This window comes from Taudactylus pleione, unplaced genomic scaffold (assembly GCF_031769625.1).
Source record: "Taudactylus pleione unplaced genomic scaffold, aTauple2 ptg000012l, whole genome shotgun sequence".
NCBI classification, from domain to species: Eukaryota; Metazoa; Chordata; class Amphibia; order Anura; family Myobatrachidae; genus Taudactylus; species Taudactylus pleione.
The window spans coordinates 13,561,464-13,580,418 of NW_028284415.1; the positions used below are offsets into that span (position 1 = coordinate 13,561,464).

At 51.5% G+C, this 18,955-nt stretch overlaps 1 long non-coding RNA gene across 1 annotated transcript; it reads left to right on the forward strand.

Annotated features, from left to right (window-relative positions):
• The first annotated feature begins 482 nt into the window (after positions 1–482).
• Positions 483–15,057, forward strand: LOC148542483 (uncharacterized). Its single transcript, XR_015877805.1, has 3 exons — positions 483–643; positions 3,003–3,065; positions 14,885–15,057. It is a non-coding gene; the product is annotated as an uncharacterized LOC148542483 (long non-coding RNA).
• The last annotated feature ends 3,898 nt before the right edge of the window (positions 15,058–18,955 follow it).

An 18,955-nucleotide genomic window follows, 5' to 3' on the forward strand; every position in this document is an offset into this window, starting at 1 on the left:
TCACAGGCCCTCCCCGTACCTGCACTGTGCCCGCTGTCTCGCGGGTCTGTCCCCACAGGTGGCTGACAGTGGTCCCAATTTTTCCGTACACCCCGCGCTCCATGTGGTAGAGCCTGCGGCCAGCCTAGTGGAAGCCTGCACCGAGTGACCAAGCCAGGCCGACATGGTAGTGCCCGACTAGTGCAGTGGGATGTCTCTCCCTTGCGCACTGTGACGTCGTCGCGGCTGCCGGCAGAGCCTGGCATTCTGAAACTCCCAGAATGACGTGGGGGTAGCTGCACTATGGGAGGGAAGTGGCGGCGCAGCGGTGGGCTCAGGCGCTGGGCAAGCATGGGTGGACGTGGTCTAATTAGATGCCGCTGGCGGGGACACCTCGGCTGGATTCAGGAGAGGGGGGGCCAGCCACGTGCCCCCCCCCCCCCCTGTCGTTTATGAGATTTTTTTTTTTCTTGCTTCTATTGTAGCTTGCGCTGCACGGCCGCCACCAGGAGGCTGCTGCTGTCTGCCCTCCCAGTCCCCGCAGCTTCTGATGATGTGCAGTGCGCGCCTTGCATGAAAGTTTTTTTTCTTTTTTCTAAGACCCGGCGCGCGTGACGACGAGGAGAGGACTCTCGGAGGAGCCGTGTGAGCAGCTGCCGGCAAGGTAAGTGAGGGACCTGGGCTGGCTTGGGACATGCTGCTGGGGACACAGCAGATGGGCAGCTGGGGCTGATTGGGGACACAGAAGGGGGCTGCTGAGGCTGCCTATTGCCCCATAAGGAGGCTGCTGAGGCTGGCTATGGACACAGAAGGGGGCTGCTGAGGCTGGCTATGGACACAGAAGGGGGCTGCTGAGGCTGGCTATGGACACAGAAGGGGGCTGACTGGGGACACAGAAGGGGCTGCTGGCGAAACAGAAGGGGGGTGACTGGGGACACAGAAGGGGGCTGCAGGGGCTGACTGGGGACATAGCAGATGGGCTGGCTTGGGACATGCTGCTGGGGAGACCGAAAATGGGCTGCTGGGGCTGACTGGGGACACAGAAGTTGGGCTGGCTTGGGACATATAAGGGAGGCTGCTGGGGACACACAAGATGGGTTGCTGGGACTGACTGGGGACACAGAAGATGGGCATCTGGGGACAGAAAAGATGGACTGACTGGAGACACAAGTGGGGCTTCAGGGATTGGCTCTGGACATAGAGGGGGGGCTGGCTGGGGCCACAAGCAGGGCTGCTGGGGCTTGCTGATGACACAGAAGGGGGCTTCTGGGGCTGGCTCTGGACACAGAAAAGGGGCTGGCTGGGGACACAGAAGGGGGCTGGCTGGAGACACAATGGGGGGCTGGCTCTGGACACAGAAGGGGGCTGCTGAGGCTGGCTATGGACACAGAAGGAGGCTGCTGAGGCTGGCTATGGACACAGAAGGGGGCTGCTGGGGCTGACTATGGACACAGAAGGGGGCTGCTGGGGCTGACTATGGACACAGAAGGGGGCTGCTGGGGCTGTATGGGGACATAGAAGGAGGACTGCTGGGGCTGGATCTGGACACAGAAGGGGGGCTGCTGGGGAGTTAGGCTGGAGACACAATATGGCGGCTGGTGACAGAGAAAGGAGGCTGGCTGGAAATGGAGAGACACCAGTGATCGCACTGAGCAAAAAAAATTGTGGGTCCCAGGGACTCCTCACTTTGAAAATTTGGGGTCCTACTCTTCTGTTTTACCTAGGCCAGACAGAGCTGGCGGTAGGGAGGGGTAAGTTTAGACAGCAGTTGCGACAGTGCCGGGGGCAAGGAGGGGGCTAGGGTGAGGTAGCGCTGGGGTTAGGAAGCGCTGGGGTTAGGAAGGGGGAAAGCGTGGATAACAGGTAGGGCAGTACTGGGGGGCAAGGAGGATGTTAGGGACAGGCAGTACTAAGGGTAGGGGGGGCAAGGGTAGGTAGCTGGGGTAGTATTATGGGCAAGGGGGATGTTAGGGACAGGCAGTGCTGAGGCAATATACACGATTTGTCGTGCCGATACGCCAAATCGTGCCGATATCGTTCTGGTGTGTATGTACCCTTACTCAGAAATTGCTAATGGCCATGCACACTATGAGCCCTCATAGTGTGCGGCTGTGTATGGCGTTGTAGTGGATAATTTATGCAGGCCCATGCAACGGCATTGAAATGCACTGGCACGGCTGCGTTCGCACAACCACCCCCCAGTCACCACCCAGAAACGGCACTTCCTGTCAATCACTCTACGATAGGTCTGCGTAGCCTCTGTGATTGCAGTCCCGATCACAGTGGCTGGTTTGGGCACGCACATTGTGATGCGTACACAGTGCGAATCAATAGTCGGATAGCTTGCACACTCACAGTTGCGTTCTTTGCTGAATCGGGTCCAATGGATGGGGCGCTCAAAAAGTCTCACACTGGGTGCTAGTGAGTGGGGAGTGCTGTGAGGTGGACACTGGATGGGCCGAGGGGTGCTGTTAGGTGATTGTTAAAGGTGCTGGGGGGTGTTATTTGGTGGGGAGGGGAGTCCTATGAGGTTGCAGTGAAGGGGGGAGTGCTGTGTGGTGGACAATCAAAAAGGACAATGAGTGCTCTGAGGTGGACAGTGGGTGCTGTTAAAGGGGCAGTGAGGGAGTCAATAAGTGAGCTGTGAGGGGGACAGTGTTATATTGAAGGAACTGGCAGTGAGAAAGTGCTTTGGAGGAGGTAATGAGAGACAGTTATGGAGGGGGCAGTCACAGATATATGCAAGGAGGACTAGATGAGACAGCTATGAAAGGGGGAAATCGGGGTGATATGCAAGAGCAATGAGACAACAATGGAGGGGGTGATCAGATCGATATGGAGGGAGGGGACAATGAGACAGCTATGGAGGGGGCAGTAATATAGATATGGGCAGGGAGGGGGCAATGCGAGAGATCCATGCATTCTAATGCTCTATGTTGGCTGGCAGTTGCAGATTCAGGGGGAGGGCTCTAGATTATTTGACACCTTTAAATGCAGGTATTTATTCCCCATCTCTTTTCCAGACAGGTCTGAAACTTTCCAAGATTTAGACAACTACCAATGGAGGTTAGAACACCAGCTGGCAGGTAGGACATAAATTGTCATGGACTTGGTTATTGTGTGTACTCAATGCCCTCAGCATGTTGAAAACAAGGACATGGCTCGTGGGTATGGCACTCCCTGTAAGGACACACCCACTTTTCCAGGAACTTGCGCGCCTTCGGCAGACACAAACCACCCCGCAAACACACCTTCCCCTATTGTGGTGCCCCCCTGTCAGTTTGTTCTGGATCTGCCCCTGGCTGCACCCTTAGGTTGCAGTGCCCCAGGCAATAGCTGTGCTTACCAGCCCCTAGAACCACCACTGCTGTCATTATAGCAGAGGTGTGGCCTCCCATGGGAAACACCTCCCCCTGGGACTGCCTGTCTGGCTGTAATCAGCAGGGAGTGCTTCCAATGAGAAGTCACTATCACTGCTGCTAGCCTAGCGGGTGGGGGATTTTATTGGGGGGACTGCAGCTCCCAGGTAAAATCTGCCACTGGTAAATTATATGGAAACCAATTACTGTAAATAAGTGCAGACATGAAGTGGATAATATATCCACAGGGATAATATGCTTGCTGAAACCAAGGACTAAATTAGTTAATATCAGCTATATTGGAATCGGTATGTAATGCCGGCTGTCGGGATGCCTACTGTAAAAATACCGACAGCTGCATCCCGATCATTGGCATCCTACAAGGGTCAGGTAAGTATATTTGCCCTACCCTGTTCTCCCTCTAACCCGCCCTTCTTGTAGCCTAACCCTCCCCACCCCAAACCCTCCCCATTAGTGCCTAAACCTAAGTCTTCCCCTTCATGCCTAAACCTAACCTTCCCCCCCTAAGTGCCTAACCCAAACCCTCCCCCCCCCCCAATGGTGCCTAACCCCCTCCCAAAAAAAACCTGCTAACCCTGCTATGTTACCTAAACCTAACCCTCCCCCCGTGGCTAACAGCTAAGGGCGCCCTGGACTTAAGTCGTTCGAGGTGTCGTCCTTCTGGATTCCGGCATCAGGATTAAGATAGGTGTCGGTATTTCAACGCCTATCTTAAGTTCCTTGTCGGGCTTCCCCCGTCGGGATTTAGACTGGCAGCATCGCGACCGCCGGTCTCATAACCAGTGCCAGATTAAGGTCCACATGGGCCTGGTGCTGAAATTTATGAAGGGCCTACTGTGTGTCACCGCAGGGGAGTTTGATAAGCACTGTTGTGATGTGACTAGGGATGTGGGGGCAGGGGCGTATCTATAATGGGTGCAGGGTGTGCAGGGCACACGCTCCCCCGGGTCCATGGGGGACCCACACCGCACATCCTGCACCCATAGGTAATTATACTGACCTCTCCGCCGATTCCCGAAGTGCTGCTCCGCAGCGCCAGACCGGCGCTGTAGAGCAGCACACACTCACTGGGAAAATGAGCGACGACCATTTTCCCAGTGATCTGCACATGCACAGAAAAGATGTCCCCGGGAAAGTAGGCGCGGGCACCATTTTCCCGGAGACTCGCACATGTGCTGTAGATTCTGGCATGAAGCCAGGATCTACAGTGCTCAGTGCCGCTGAGCCGCTGTCAGAGAAGAGGGGGCCCAAACAGAGGCTGCACACGGGCCCCCTCCTCTCTTAAAACGCCCCTATGTGGGGGCATGCCTAGTGTGTAGCTGTGGTCTGCACAGAATGTGTGGCTATCTCCATGGAGGGCATATGTGACATCTACCTTCAACCACCTTATAGTGGAGCTATAACAAGAAAATAAATTGTGAGTGAGAACTGTATGGTTTGCCTTTCCTTTACATTAATAAGATAAGAAAAAAATCCAAAATTGTTCACTGATTTTATCATATTTCTGTAAGTGTCCATCCCAGATCCCTAACCACTGCAGTAAATTAATGAATGAACTGTCTTTTTTGCTGCTGTTGTTTAAAAAAAAAATAATGGCAATGCTGGACCATGGCAGCAATGGCTAACTTTTACTGCGCCTGTAGCAAGGTAACAACTTGGAAGATTTGTGGTTCTTACCTTGTTACAGACGCAGTCAAAATAATGGTGATGTGGTGGTCCATAAAAATATCTCCTCCCGGAAGGGGTTGTAGAATGCAAACTTTCTATCATGCAGTACCAGTTATGTAATCTTTCTACTTCAGGGTCCATAGGGGGTCCACAGGGTTGACCTTGGGGTTATAGCTGGAACAGGATCCATGGGCACCACACAGTTAAGCTTTTAGCTCCCAGGATGCACTTGGGTCCTCCTCTATACCCCGCCCCCGAGCCACAGGCACCTCAGTGTAAGCTGGTGCCCGGCCGGAGTCGGTCACCGCGCAGGGGGGCTGCAGGAGCAGCCCCCAGAAGCTTTTTATTTTAAGTTAAATTTTATTTATTTTTAATCTATTTTTACTACAGACGGCAGCGGAGGGTAGTCTGTACAGACGCCCACGCTGCCGCTCTGATCCCCGACTGGCGCCGCGACGCCAGTACTGATCTGGGGATCGCGGCGGGAGGGCAGAGTCCGTACTAGCCGGACTCTGTCTACCTCCCAGGACAGCTGCCGGAGTCGCCGGGGATTCAGGTAAGCCGCGCGTCGCTGGCTAGCGGCGGCGCGCGGAATGCCTTAAATGCAGTCCTTTAGCCTCCGGTCCGGGGGACAGACCGGAGGCTGCTGGCAGTGGCGGCGGGCCCCCCCATAACCCGTGGGACCACTAGACCACCAGGGATAACCGGCAAGCGGGAAGCCAGCATCCCTGGGGTTAATGGCCAGCCAGGGGAGGAAGCCTTCCCTGTCAGCGGCTCCTCCCCTCAGCTCAGCGCGCCTTTCAGCACGCAGTCTGGCGTCGCTGAGCTGCAGATTCCTCGGCCACTCCTCCTCTGAGGTCTCCAGCGGCCATTTTCCCAGTGGCAGCGCAGATCTCAGGGAGCACGCGGACCGGTCCCCCTGTGTACCTCTCCCCTGATTAAGGACAGCGTACACAGCACTATAGCCCTCCCAGACACTGAATCTGGGCAGGTTGATTGTAGTGTAAAGGTGCAGTGAGTATATCTTCCTGCATGGTATGTGACTTTTTGCTAGTGCTGCCTGTCTGTGCTTATTTTCCGCTTACTGTCAGCTTATACCTATCCCTTTACTTCTCCTACAAGCCCTGCAGGTGTGTGGGGGAGGGGCGTTTCTACTGACCTCACTTATATAGATCACGTATTTGTGAGGTCCGTCACATACAGTTGTGTGCTACTCAGTGCCATATTGTGGGCTGTTGTTCAGCACACCGGTGAGTGCGTTTTACTTCTACCCTGGTGCCAGATATATAATATATTCTGTCATGTCAGACGAGGAGGTTGAGCGCTCAGTGGCTCCGGTGTTGGCCTCCTGCGGACGCTGTTCTGCAGGAGTAGATAGGGAGGATTTGTCACAGGATGGCCTGTGTAGTCGATGCCAGGTGGCTCCTGGCCCATCCAGACCTTCTCTGGCGCAGGAACCACCGTGGGCGATGTTTTCTCAAGTGCTGGTGTCTATTGCGGACCGTCTGTCGGTCCCGACTGCTCTCCCTACTAGGGCGGTGCCCCAGCCGACCATCCCCCATTCCCCGGGTGTCCCGCAGTTATTGCGGAGTCCTCCTGGGTCTCAATCAGTTGGTCCCTATGCGGGGTTGCCTATGTATATACAGGCTTCCCCTGTGCCGCAGCAGCCTGTGGTACCTTTTCAGGCCCCTATGGCGACGCCTCCACCATGGGTGGATGTGCTCTCCAACTCCGTGCAAAATTTGGCGGCCGCTTCCTCGGCTTTTCAGTCAATGTTGCAGACTGACATGCCTTCTAGGATTTCTAAACGCCCACTCATGACACGGGCTGCTCAGGTATCGGACTCAGAGGGTTCCTCAGATGATGGGGAGGTCCCTGATGACACTGACTCGGACGCCTCGGTCCAGGAAATGGATACCAAGTCGTCCATTAATGTGCGAGCACTAGTTAGGGCGGTGCGAGCTATTCTTCTTATAGAGGATGAGGCACCGGTTCCTAGGTCGAAGTTTCCTAGTTTCAAAAAAACTAAGGTGGCTTCTGCGGTGTTTCCCCTGTCGGATCAGTTGACGGATCATATGGCGGTAGCTTGGCAGGCGCCCAGTAAGAGATTCCTTCCTCAGAAGCGGTTGGCTTCTAATTACCCCTTCCCTGAGGCACATTGTAAAAAATGGGAAACTCCACCGGCGGTGGATTCCCATGTCACCCGTTTAACTCGGGGCGCCACCTTACCATTACCGTCGATATCCTCGCTGAAGGATCCCACAGACAGGAAAGTTGAGACTTGCTTAAAGTCTATTTACTCCCTCTCCGGGGCGGTGGCCCGACCGTCCATGGCCATTTCCTGGGTGGCCAAGGCCATTGAGGGGTGGGCCAATGCATTGGAAGATACCTTCCCGGACGACGCTCCGGATGTCCAGCGGGCGTTGTTGGGACAAATGAGGGACGCCGCTTCTTACATTGGAGAAGCTTCTTTAGATGCTAGTCTGCTGACCTCGCGGGTATCGGCTGCAGCGGTGTCTGCCCGCCGATCCTTATGGTTGCGGTCCTGGAGAGCGGACTCTGATTCAAAGAAAGGTCTGGAGGTCTTACCTTTCAATGGGGAATTACTATTTGGTCCGGACGGACAAAATAGTGGACACCCTGGCTAAATCCAAGTCGGCCTTCCTCCCTTCGGCGGCACTGCCTGCTAAGGTTCGGAGTTCGGCTTTTCGTTCCTTTCGGGTTCAGGGTAAGGCGAAAGGTCAGTCCTTCCCGAGACAGTCTGCGAGTAAGACGGCCTCTAAACCCAAGAAGCAAGCCTGGAGTGCTCGGCGCCCTTCTTCCAAGCAGGAAGATAAACCTACGGCCTGATGGGACGGGCCTCCCTCTGGGGGACCTCAGAGTGGGAGGCCGACTTCTTCTATTTGCCCAGTGCTGGCACAATACCACCACGGATGCCTGGGTTCGAGAAGTGGTCTCCCAGGGGTACGCCCTGTCTTTTCGGCACAGACCACCCCACCAGTTTTTCTGCACGAGTCCTTCTCAGGACAAGACCAAGGCGTTACAGATTCAGGAAGCTATAGAGTCCTTGCTGAAAGCAGGGGTCATTGTTCCCGTTCCTCAATCACAACGAGGGACGGGGTATTATTCGTCTCTGTTTCTGGTGCAGAAACCCAATGGTTCTCATCGCCCTATCCTCAACTTGAAGTCTCTGAACAAATTCCTCAGAGTTCCCAAGTTCAGGATGGAAACGTTACGTTCCATCATTCTGGCGATGGAACCGGGGGATTACATGGTGTCCCTGGACATCCAGGACGCCTACCTCCATGTTCCGATAGCATCTTCACACCAGCGGTATCTGAGGTTCGCTATCCTTCAACACCACTATCAGTTCCGGGCGCTACCCTTTGGTCTCTCCACGGCACCGAGGGTGTTCACGAAGATTATGGCGGTCATGGCCGCACATCTTCGGAACCAGAATGTACGGCTGCTGCCGTACCTGGACGACCTCCTGTTGCTGGCGAGCTCCCCGGAGGTACTGCTTCAACATCTCCACCTGACGATCGCTTGCCTGCAAGCACACGGGTGGTTGATAAATTGGAAAAAGTCCTCTCTGATTCCATCACAGCGGATGGTTCATTTGGGAGCCCTGCTGGATTCGCGTCAGCAAAGGATCTTCCTGACTCCGGAGAAGGTCGCCTCACTACAGCTGTGGATACGCAGTTGCCTGAGCCGTTGCCGCCTGTCGGTCCATTCGGCTATGAGAGTTCTGGGGTCCATGGTGTCGACATTCGACATGGTGGAATTTGCCCAGTTCCATTCCCGGCCCCTGCAGGGGCTGATTCTATCAGAATGGAACGGGTTACCTCACCGGATCCGCTCTCAGGTGCTGGTGTTGTCTCCGGACGTTCGGCTATCTTTGGCTTGGTGGCTTCAGACAGCTCATCTGGTCGAGGGGCGCCCATTTTGGATCCCGGACTGGGTCCTGCTCACGACGGATGCCAGTCTCCGGGGTTGGGGGGCAGTGACCGGCTCTTTGTCGCTTCAGGGTCGTTGGTCAGCGGAAGAAGCACTTCTCCCCATCAACATCCTGGAACTGCGGGCAGTATACAAGGCCCTGCAGTCGTCCGGCCCCGCTCTTCACGGAAGGGCGGTACAGGTGCAGTCCGACAACGCCACCACGGTGGCGTATATCAATCACCAAGGCGGAACTCGCAGTCAGGCAGCGATGTCGGAGGTGTCTCGTATCCTGTCTTGGGCGGAGGGTCACATTCCAGCGATCTCGGCGGTCTTCATCCCCGGAGTCCTCAATTGGGAGGCGGACTTCCTCAGCCGTCACGACGTGCATCCCGGGGAATGGTCGCTTCACCCAGAGGTGTTTCAGCTACTCGTGGACAGGTGGGGACTGCCGGAGCTGGACTTGATGGCCTCCCGTCACAATCACAAGTTGCCCGTTTACGGGTCAAGGACAAGAGACGCAGGTGCAAGTCTGGTGGACGCGCTGTCGGTGACATGGACGTTTCACCTGGCGTATCTGTTTCCTCCGATATCCCTGCTTCCTCGGGTTCTGCGGAAATTCAAGCAGGACGGCGGCATGCTCGTGCTGGTAGCTCCGGCGTGGCCCAGACGTCCTTGGTACTCCGATCTGAGGAGCCTCTCCATCGACGCTCCGTACCTTCTTCCTCAACGTCGGGACCTGTTGTCTCAAGGGCCCTGCCTTTACCCGGATCTGGGTCGGCTGTCTTTGACGGCGTGGCTCTTGAGACAGCCGTCTTGAGGTCTCGGGGCTTCTCCAGTTCGGTTATTGGTACGATGCTCAGGGCACGCAAGCCTGCTTCAGCACGGATTTATCACAGAGTGTGGCACACTTACTTTCAGTGGTGTGAGTCCAGACTTTATGATCCTCAGGTGTTCCGAGTTTCTAGGATCTTGGAATTTCTTCAGTCAGGATTGGATCTCGGCTTACGCCTTGCATCTCTGAAGGTTCATGTGTCCGCCTTGTCCGTGTGGTTTCAACGGCGGATTGCAATACTACCAGACGTTCACACCTTTTTCCAAGGTGTTCTCAGGATCCAGCCTCCCTTTGTGCCTCCTGTGGCTCCTTGGGACTTGGCGGTGGTGCTACGGGTCCTGCAGGGTCCTCCGTTTGAGCCTCTTGAGGCGGTGGAGCTCAAGTGGCTGACATTTAAGACGGTTTTTCTCCTGGCAATTGCTTCGGCCAGGAGGGTGTCTGAATTGGGGGCGCTTTCCTGTCGCCCTCCTTTCCTGATTTTTCACCAGGACAGAGCGGTGCTCCGCACTCGTCCTGAGTTTTTGCCCAAAGTGGTCTCGAAGTTCCATATTAATCAGGAACTTGTTGTGCCAGCTTTTCAGTCCCCTGATCTTTCAGCTGGTGAGACTTCCTTAGATGTGGTCCGGGCGCTTAGAATTTATGTAGACCGGACGGCTTCGGTTAGGAAGTCTGATTCCTTGTTTATCCTCTTTGGTTTTCACAAGAGGGGTTGGCCTGCCAACAAACAAACGTTAGCCCGTTGGCTTCGTTCCGTTATTTGTGAGGCTTATGCACAGGAGGGCTTACCTGTGCCAGCCTCTGTTAAGGCTCATTCCACTCGTTCTGTGGGTCCCTCTTGGGCTGCTAGACGTGGCGCTTCTGCTGTTCAGCTGTGTAGGGCGGCCACTTGGTCTTCAATTCAAACGTTTTTGAGGTTCTATGCGTTTGACACCTTTGCCTCTCAAGATGCATCCTTTGGGCGCCGGGTACTCCTTTCAGCACAGGAGCGTCCCCGCCCTTAGTTGTACTGCTTTGGGACATCCCCAAGGTCAACCCTGTGGACCCTGAAGTAGAAAACAAGAGATATGGTAAGAACTTACCTTTGTTATCTCTGTTTCTACGAAGTCCATAGGGTCCACAGGGCGCCCGCCCTGACGCACCTGGCTTCAAATGGGCTGTGTGGCTGGTCACCGGTTTTCCGTCTCCTATTGCTGTGAGTATGGTTTCTTGTGTGTTCCAGTCTTCCTTCTCTCTGTTCCATATTCTCCTCCGGCCTAGGCTGCTTACCAACTGAGGTGCCTGTGGCTCGGGGGCGGGGTATAGAGGAGGACCCAAGTGCATCCTGGGAGCTAAAAGCTTAACTGTGTGGTGCCCATGGATCCTGTTCCAGCTATAACCCCAAGGTCAACCCTGTGGACCCTATGGACTTCGTAGAAACAGAGATAACAAAGGTAAGTTCTTACCATATCTCTTGTTATTTTATTAGTAGAGGGAGAGAAAATATATATATATTTCAGAGAGCATCACAGAGACTTCCATATAATATAGAGTGCAATACACTGCCATATATTACAGAGGGCATGCCATATAATACAGAGAACATCGCGGTGAGTGCTGTATAACACAGAGAGCATTGCAGTGAGTGCCATATAATACAGAGAGCATCACAATGAGTGCCGTATAATACAGAGAGCATCACAGTAAGTGCCATATAATACAGAGAGCATCGCAGTGAGTGCCGTATAACACAGAGAACATCGCAGTGAGTGCCGTATAACACAGAGAACATCGCAGTGAGTGCTGTATAACATAGAGAGCATCGCAGTGAGTGCCGTATAATACAGAGAGCATCGCAGTGAGTGCCGTATAATACAGAGCATCGCAGTGAGTGCCATATAATAGAGAGAGCATCCCAGTGTGTGCCATATAATACAGAGAGCATTAAGTGACTGTCATGTAAAGCGTAGTGAGTGCCATATAATACTGACCATCATATAGACCCTATCAGTGCCCACCATACAGTATAATACACTAAGCATCCAAGTGGCCACCATACACTACAAAGAAGACTGCAAATAGTGCCATATAATACAGAGAACGCCAAAGACCACCACAAAAGCTCAGGGCGGACAGAAATCTCCCGTGGAGCAGAAGGCCTCTGTGCTTCCGGAAAACGGGTGACCCGTCTCCATTTCCGGCAACGGTGCCCAGGCATGCCCACGCTCCATCCAACCAAACACCACAGCATGTCAATCATGCTGCGGCTTGGAGGATCTGAGAGCGATATTGCAGAATCTGTTCTGCATACGCGCAGTTTTCCAGTAATTGGAAAACTGTGGTATCCCTCATCTGCGTCTGACCATCAATCAGGCCCTATATCTATAATACGGCACAGCCCTGCACCCTCCTACCCCCCCCCCCATCATTCACTCCCAACTCCCCCCATACTGTGTGCACCGCAGCCAGCGTGCCATCATGGGCATACTGTGACTACGGCGGTAACAGGAGGCCAACATAGCTGCTGTCCTCTCTCTATCTCCCCCCCTCCCTCTCTCTCCCTTTCTATATAGAACTGGCACTCCTGACTGTATAACCAAGCTGCTTGGGTGCCCTCAGTGATACATAGAAAAAGTAGAAAGAACTGCGGCACTCAAAGTCTGATGCACAAGACGATCTATATTAGCATAGAAACCAACGTTTCAGAGCCTCCAGGTTCTTTTTTCAAGGTTCACAAAGTATACATATAATATATACACACACACTATATACATACATATATATATATATATATATATATATATACATAGCGTTCCCGCTAGGCTGTTTTAGCGGGGCGCGGCACCCTGCCCTCCATCTGGAGGGCAAAAAGCGCCCTGCCCTCACAGCCTGCGGGTGCCGTTCTCACCCGCGGGACGCAATGTCCCGCAGGTGGAGAAACATGCGGTGTCCCGGTCACCACCGGAGAATAGACGCCGGGGCATCTATTCTCCCTTTCTGCAGCTCTTGGGGGCTGCCCGGCATGTCCGTAAGCGCCGGGCACGCCCCCAAGTATGACGAAAAGGGGACGCGTCTTATAGACACGCCTTTTCATGACCACGCCCCCTTTTTGGGCGCGCGCCTTCGGCATGCGCACAAGGTTGCCCTCTCTAGCTCTGGTGCCCTGCCTGCCACCGGAGCTAGAGTGAACACTATGGGCCTGATTCAGACCCAGACGCAAGTGGCCGATCGCATGTCCGCCGTATGTCCGAAAAAATGTAAATTCAAGCGCACGCTCGTAAGTTCTTTCGTAGCGACTTTTCCACCCTCTAGTCTCCCAACCCCTCCTCTGGCTTGCGACCGTTCGTCTCCTCTTTGGTTGCTTTGGATGCTCGCACAAGTCAATTCCGGAAGTGGACCTGTCAGATTTCGATTACCTGCTCGTTCATTCTGCATACATACTTTAATCGTTTCATGCCAATCAATATATTAATTAGCTTAATTGCTCTTCACATGTTTGCAATCCGTTTTTTTTTCAATTTTAAATAAACTTCATTCTTGTCCGTGTGTGTCATTTTTCCCGCAGAATACGTACGGTTTCACCAATGGTTTACTTTATCAAAAATACATGTTTTAACCAATGATCCTATTGTTTTCCTGTGTTTGTGATAGGCATATTTTAGTTTTTTCATTTCTTTATTTTAATTAGCTTACGCATGTGACTGCATCAAGCCTATCATAACTCACATTATATTTTTGAGGCTGGAGGACACATAACTCATACAATAACCAACAGAATGGATCCTGTTAATTTACCAAGTACATTAGCCAATCAAATTTTTCTCTGGCCTTTATTAAAAGTGTTTGGTGTAAAATAAATCATTGCCATCATGAGAGCCTCCGCGTTTACCAGGCGGGAGCTTTTGGTCCTAACGGAGGTGATGGACCGGCGGATCACCAGCCAGCCTCCTCCCATCAGCAACCGCCAGAAGCGAACGGCCTATGCGGAGGTTCGCCGCCGCCTGCGCTCCTTCGGCTCATGCCGAAATATCGGGTAGCTAGAGCGCAGGTGGTCGGATCTGCGCCGCCGCACGCAACGCTTGCTGGCCTGTTTGCGGCTGCGGATCGCTGCAAGTAAGTTTTTTTTTTTTGTATTTTCTGGGGGTTTTTTGCGGCCCTATCTGTGTGTGGTTGTTTTCAGTCTAGCCCTGTTTGTTTATTGTGGCCCTATCTGCGTGTGCATGTTTTCAGTCTAGCCCTGTTTGTTTATTGTGGCCCTATCTGCGTGTGCATGTTTTCAGTCTAGTCCTGTTTGTTGTTTTTGGACAGGCCTGCGTGTGCATGTTTTCCTTTTTTTAATGTTTTTACATTTTTGGAGTTCTAAATTTGTGGCCAAACCCCCCCCCCCCCCCCCCCAAAAAAAAAGACTAAACATCTTTCAAACATCATTTAGGGGCTGAACGCAGAAGCCGGGCTCGCCTCCGAATAAGACGCCGGACTCGTCCCCTGACGCCGACTCCAAGCCCAAACACATCTCCCCAACTTTCCCCCAATTCCCCCTCCACCCCTGACCGGCCACTACCTGAGGCCCCTCCCTCTCCCAATTTGCCCCACCCCCAAAATTCACCCTCCACTCTACCCCCCCTCTCTTTTCTTCACCCTCCCCTCCCCCCCCGGCGCTTTTCATCACCGTCCACCATATCGGAAATATCCCCTCCGTCTAACCACCAGCACTGGCCCACCTCCGAGGAGGTTGGAGGGCCTCAAAGACCCGCAATCCCAATGACCGGTATGTTTCCCTTTAAAAGTTGTTGTTTTTTTTTTGGGAGACATTTTTAATTTGATAGACAATGTCTTGGATATTTTCCACTGATACATATCACACATGTCCAAACACTCATACTTGGGTATTTATTGTTTACCCTAACAAGGGTACTTCGTCCTTTTTGTGGTCGCCTTTTTGTATGTTCATTTTTAATTTAGTATTTATACCATCTTTGCATTTGCCAGTACTTTGTTTTTTTCAGCACAACTGAATCTTTGTTTAAACTAGATTTATTTGTTTAGTTTGTTTTGTAAACTTCTAATGTAAGGTGTCATTTTATTAAGGATCCCTTTTTTTTTCCAACAGAGGACCAGAGGCGGCTGCATTCTATGCAGGAGGGATTGGCCGCCTTGTGTGGCCACGTCATAGGGATGCTGGTGGTTCTTGACCATATGGTGGCGGTCCTTCGGAGCTGAGTTTTTTTTATTTTTGTATTATGCCCAAACTGTTTGAGTAAATAAAATTGTGTTGTATTTTAATCGAGTCTCATTCCTTGTCTGAAAAAATTACATTGTTTAACCTTCCATAAGTCGACTATTTGATCATGTTCTTTAAAGTAAGGTAAATTAGATTGTACAAAGCGCTAGTAAGTATGTAAGCTGCCACATTAAACACCTCACCATACCAATAGGTTTGTAGAAATTCAAACATTTTGTTGTTTTTCTTTGGGTGGGTAATGTAAATAGAAAATGAAACCTGCTTAGGCCTAGTTTTGAAAACCTACTGATTCAACATAATACCTTTGTTGTTTTTTGAAAGACACAAAGCATGTTCAAAGACTTAACCATTTCACACATTACAGGATTAGGCATTACGAAAGGTGGCATTTTTTGTGCCAGGTTACACGTGCTTGTAATTTTTAAAAAAACAGTCTTTTTAACGGAAAACAAAAATTTTATACACATCAAACACATACAGAAAGTGAATTGTGACAAGCAATTCACACAGTGAAAAGACACTACAAAAAATAACCAACACCAAAAGCAAACAACAAAAGAAACAATCAAGAACTGTTGAAATAAGTAGCAGGCCAACATAAATCCACAAATGAGGCGATTAAATAATTGTTCCCAAAGTTAGATCCAATGTGGCCACATGTACACAATTTAGTGGAGCAGGTAGTAGGCATCGGTTTTTGGTGGATTTTAAAGGAAGACAAGAAAAAAAAAAATCAAAATATTAAAAAGGCACATTACAATCGTACATGTCGACATTGTGTCAATTAAGTAAAGGTTTGACAATAATTACCTGAAATATCTGGCCACCACATCATCGCGTATGGCCCCCCCACATACTGACCTCCGACCAACCTCGGGGGGGCCATCCTCAGGCAAGGCATCCTCTGGCTGCATTGGGACACCACTCCTTATGGCGATGTTGTGAAATATCCCACACAGGACCACTATTTTCGAAACCATAGCCGGCAAATACATGAGTTCGTCACCAGAGCGGTGGAGGCATCTGAATCGGCCTTTTAAAAGGCCGATACAGCGCTCCACCACCTGCCTGGTGGCTGTAAGTGCGGAATTATACTCACTTTGTGGCCCTGGTGTGGGAGCCAAATAAGGAGTGAGCAGCCAGGGCGTGCAAGGGTAACCACTGTCTCCTGTGAAAAAACAAATACAACAATCAGGATCATTGTGTATCAAGCTTTGCATTGGTTTCAACTAAAGGTGTCCACTTACCCAGAAGCCACGCATCACCAGCTTGTAGGTTGTCTAATTTAGGCCAAATCCCTGATTGCTGGATGATAAAGGAATCATGTGCACTCCCGGGGAATTTGGCATTCAGGGACAGGATCTGGAGGGAGGCATCACATACCACCATTACATTCAGTGAATCATAGTGCTTGCGGTTCCTAAATATAGCCTCCAGCCTTGCTGTAGGCTGAACTGGTATGTGAGTGCCATCCACAACCCCTATGATGTGTGGGATGCCAGCTATTTGGTAAAAATTGTCCTTCGCCACACTAAGGGAACCCATATTCAATGGCATTTTAATAAAATGATGGAGGTGTTTGAAAAGGGCCTCCATCACTGCCCTCAGGATCCTTGAAAAGGAGGATTGGGATATTCCGGCAACTATTTCCACCGTGGTTTGAAAGGATCTTGAGGCACAGAAATGTAACACCGACATTAATTGCGTAAGTGGTGGTATTGCTGTAAGACTGTCAATTTGCCGTTCAAGATCACTCTCTATTAATGTCACCCACAGATGGAGCGACTTCAAATATCGGCTGAAGCAAAAACTGTCTGATAGGGCTAGGCATGCAAAGGGGACAGGTGGGGATCCCACCCCTGTGTCATTGGAGCTTAATGATTTGGAGGAGCTGGCACGGGTGTGTGCAGGCTGAGGAGGTGTTTGGCGTGTCCAACATGGATACGGACATGCCAGACTTTGCGGCTCCTCATGTTGTCCCAGGTAAATGTTGTAATGTTAACAACTCAGAAATGTGTTTGTGACACTATGTAGATTGTAATGTTACTCTTTTCTCATTTTTCCAACAGAGACACAGGCGGATGAGTCTGCTCCAGAGGGGAGCGTTGGCCGCAGAATTTCTGCTGGCTCTGCAGGGGAGGAAGCAGTAGATCCGGCTGGGGACCCTGCAGCTGCCAGTCCAGGGCAATCCCCCTCGCAGGCAGTGGCCCTCCTCACGGATCTCAATTTTAAATCGGATCACCACACGGAGATTCTGCAGAGGATGGACGCCAGTCTGCTACGGGTGGCGGAGGCCTTGGAGCAAAATGCTGCGCCAACGTGACCATTGCTCAGGCCCTGGCCGACAATGCTGGGGCTAACATCAGGACTGCAAATGCCATGGAGCAGCTCGTTCGCCAGCACATGTTGGAGCCGGCCTCCCTTCCTGCCGGAACATCAGGACCCTCCCCCTCGGGCACAACAATAGCCATCCCTCCAAATGTGCCTAGCCCTATGCCTAGTCCAGAGGCCACAACATCAGCCTCTGGACAGGCCAGCCGAAGGACCTCCCGGACACACTCAGGCTCCCTCACTACCACGGCCAAACGTGGCAAAAGGCGCTGACAGCAGTGGCTAATTTTCCCACAATCCTTCTGTGCTTGCCCCATATTCCTTAAGGGCCAAAACTTCCCTCTCCTTTCGTGTGAATTGTTTTTAATTTGTGTTATTTTGTGTTGGCCAACTGCCACTATTTGTGTTTGTGTGTTTTGTTATTATTTTTTATCTTTATTTACGTTATTCAGATGTGAAATATGAAAATTACACATTAAAAACAAAATGTGTATCAAAAATAAAACATCTGTAAAATCTGCTCAATTGTATTGTGAAATTTTTCAAAAACTGGTTAATAGGTAATCCTGCATAAAAATTCAAAAACAATAGAAGGGAAATCTAAACATTATTTTGGATTTCGAAACCAAAGGGTTAAAATCCATTTAGGAGTTTTAAAGAACACTTTGCAAACCAAAAAAAAACACAATTTTTCTTGGCCCCTTAAAAATCAAGCAATAACCTAAACATGCTGACAATATTGTTGCATTAATAAACAAACAAACAAACCAAAAACACATATTTAACACAAAAATTGGTAAACTAATTGATTGTCTAATCCAGAAATTAGCAGCTGAGTAGTTCACCTGCGTACGGTTTTGTGCTAGAAAAAAAAAACGATTTGCTAAACACATTACAAGCTTGGGGTAGAGGGTGCGGAGGGTGCGCTCGCCCTATGGGTGTAATGCTGGAGTAATAGTGTGTTGTGGTCTTTTGTGTTCGATGTCGTTTGTGGAGTGATGGGGTGTAGGGAGGGAAGGGGGTCTAATGGACTGGAGGTGGTGGGTGAGGAAATGAAGACAGAGACAGAAATGGGGGCCAAAGGGTTTATTGGAAAAAAACAGTACTAATCCTGTTCGGTCCCAAGCACCCAGGTGGGGTGAGCGATCCACTTGGGGGTGTGTGTGGGTGGAGACTGGGGAGGTGAGTGGACCCTTTTAGGGGGCTCTTTTCCGTGCAGTTCAATAGACCGGCACGTTACCCCTGCTGGACCTTTGGTCAACAGTCTTAGGATATCTCGGGGGGAGGGGAGTGGTGGGTTGGCAGCGGGTCTGGCGGTTGTGGATGTACACCCTGGCGGCGTCCCGCGCAGGGGTATAAGTCTCGAAGTCACTTACCTACCGGTAGGATTTGTTGGTGAAAAAGGCTTGGGCTGCTGGTAGCTGGTGTTAGTTTCCTTTTGCAGATGCGGTGTTGGATGGCTGCTGCGGTGTCAGCGGTTGGAGGAAGCTCTGTGTGTGGTAGTGGCTTGCTGGTGCACTGTGGGGCTTGGTGCACCGCGTTGCTGGCGTTCTGTTCCTGCTGCCTGGTGGGTGCCTGCTGGTGTGGATCGCTTAGGGATTGCTGCTG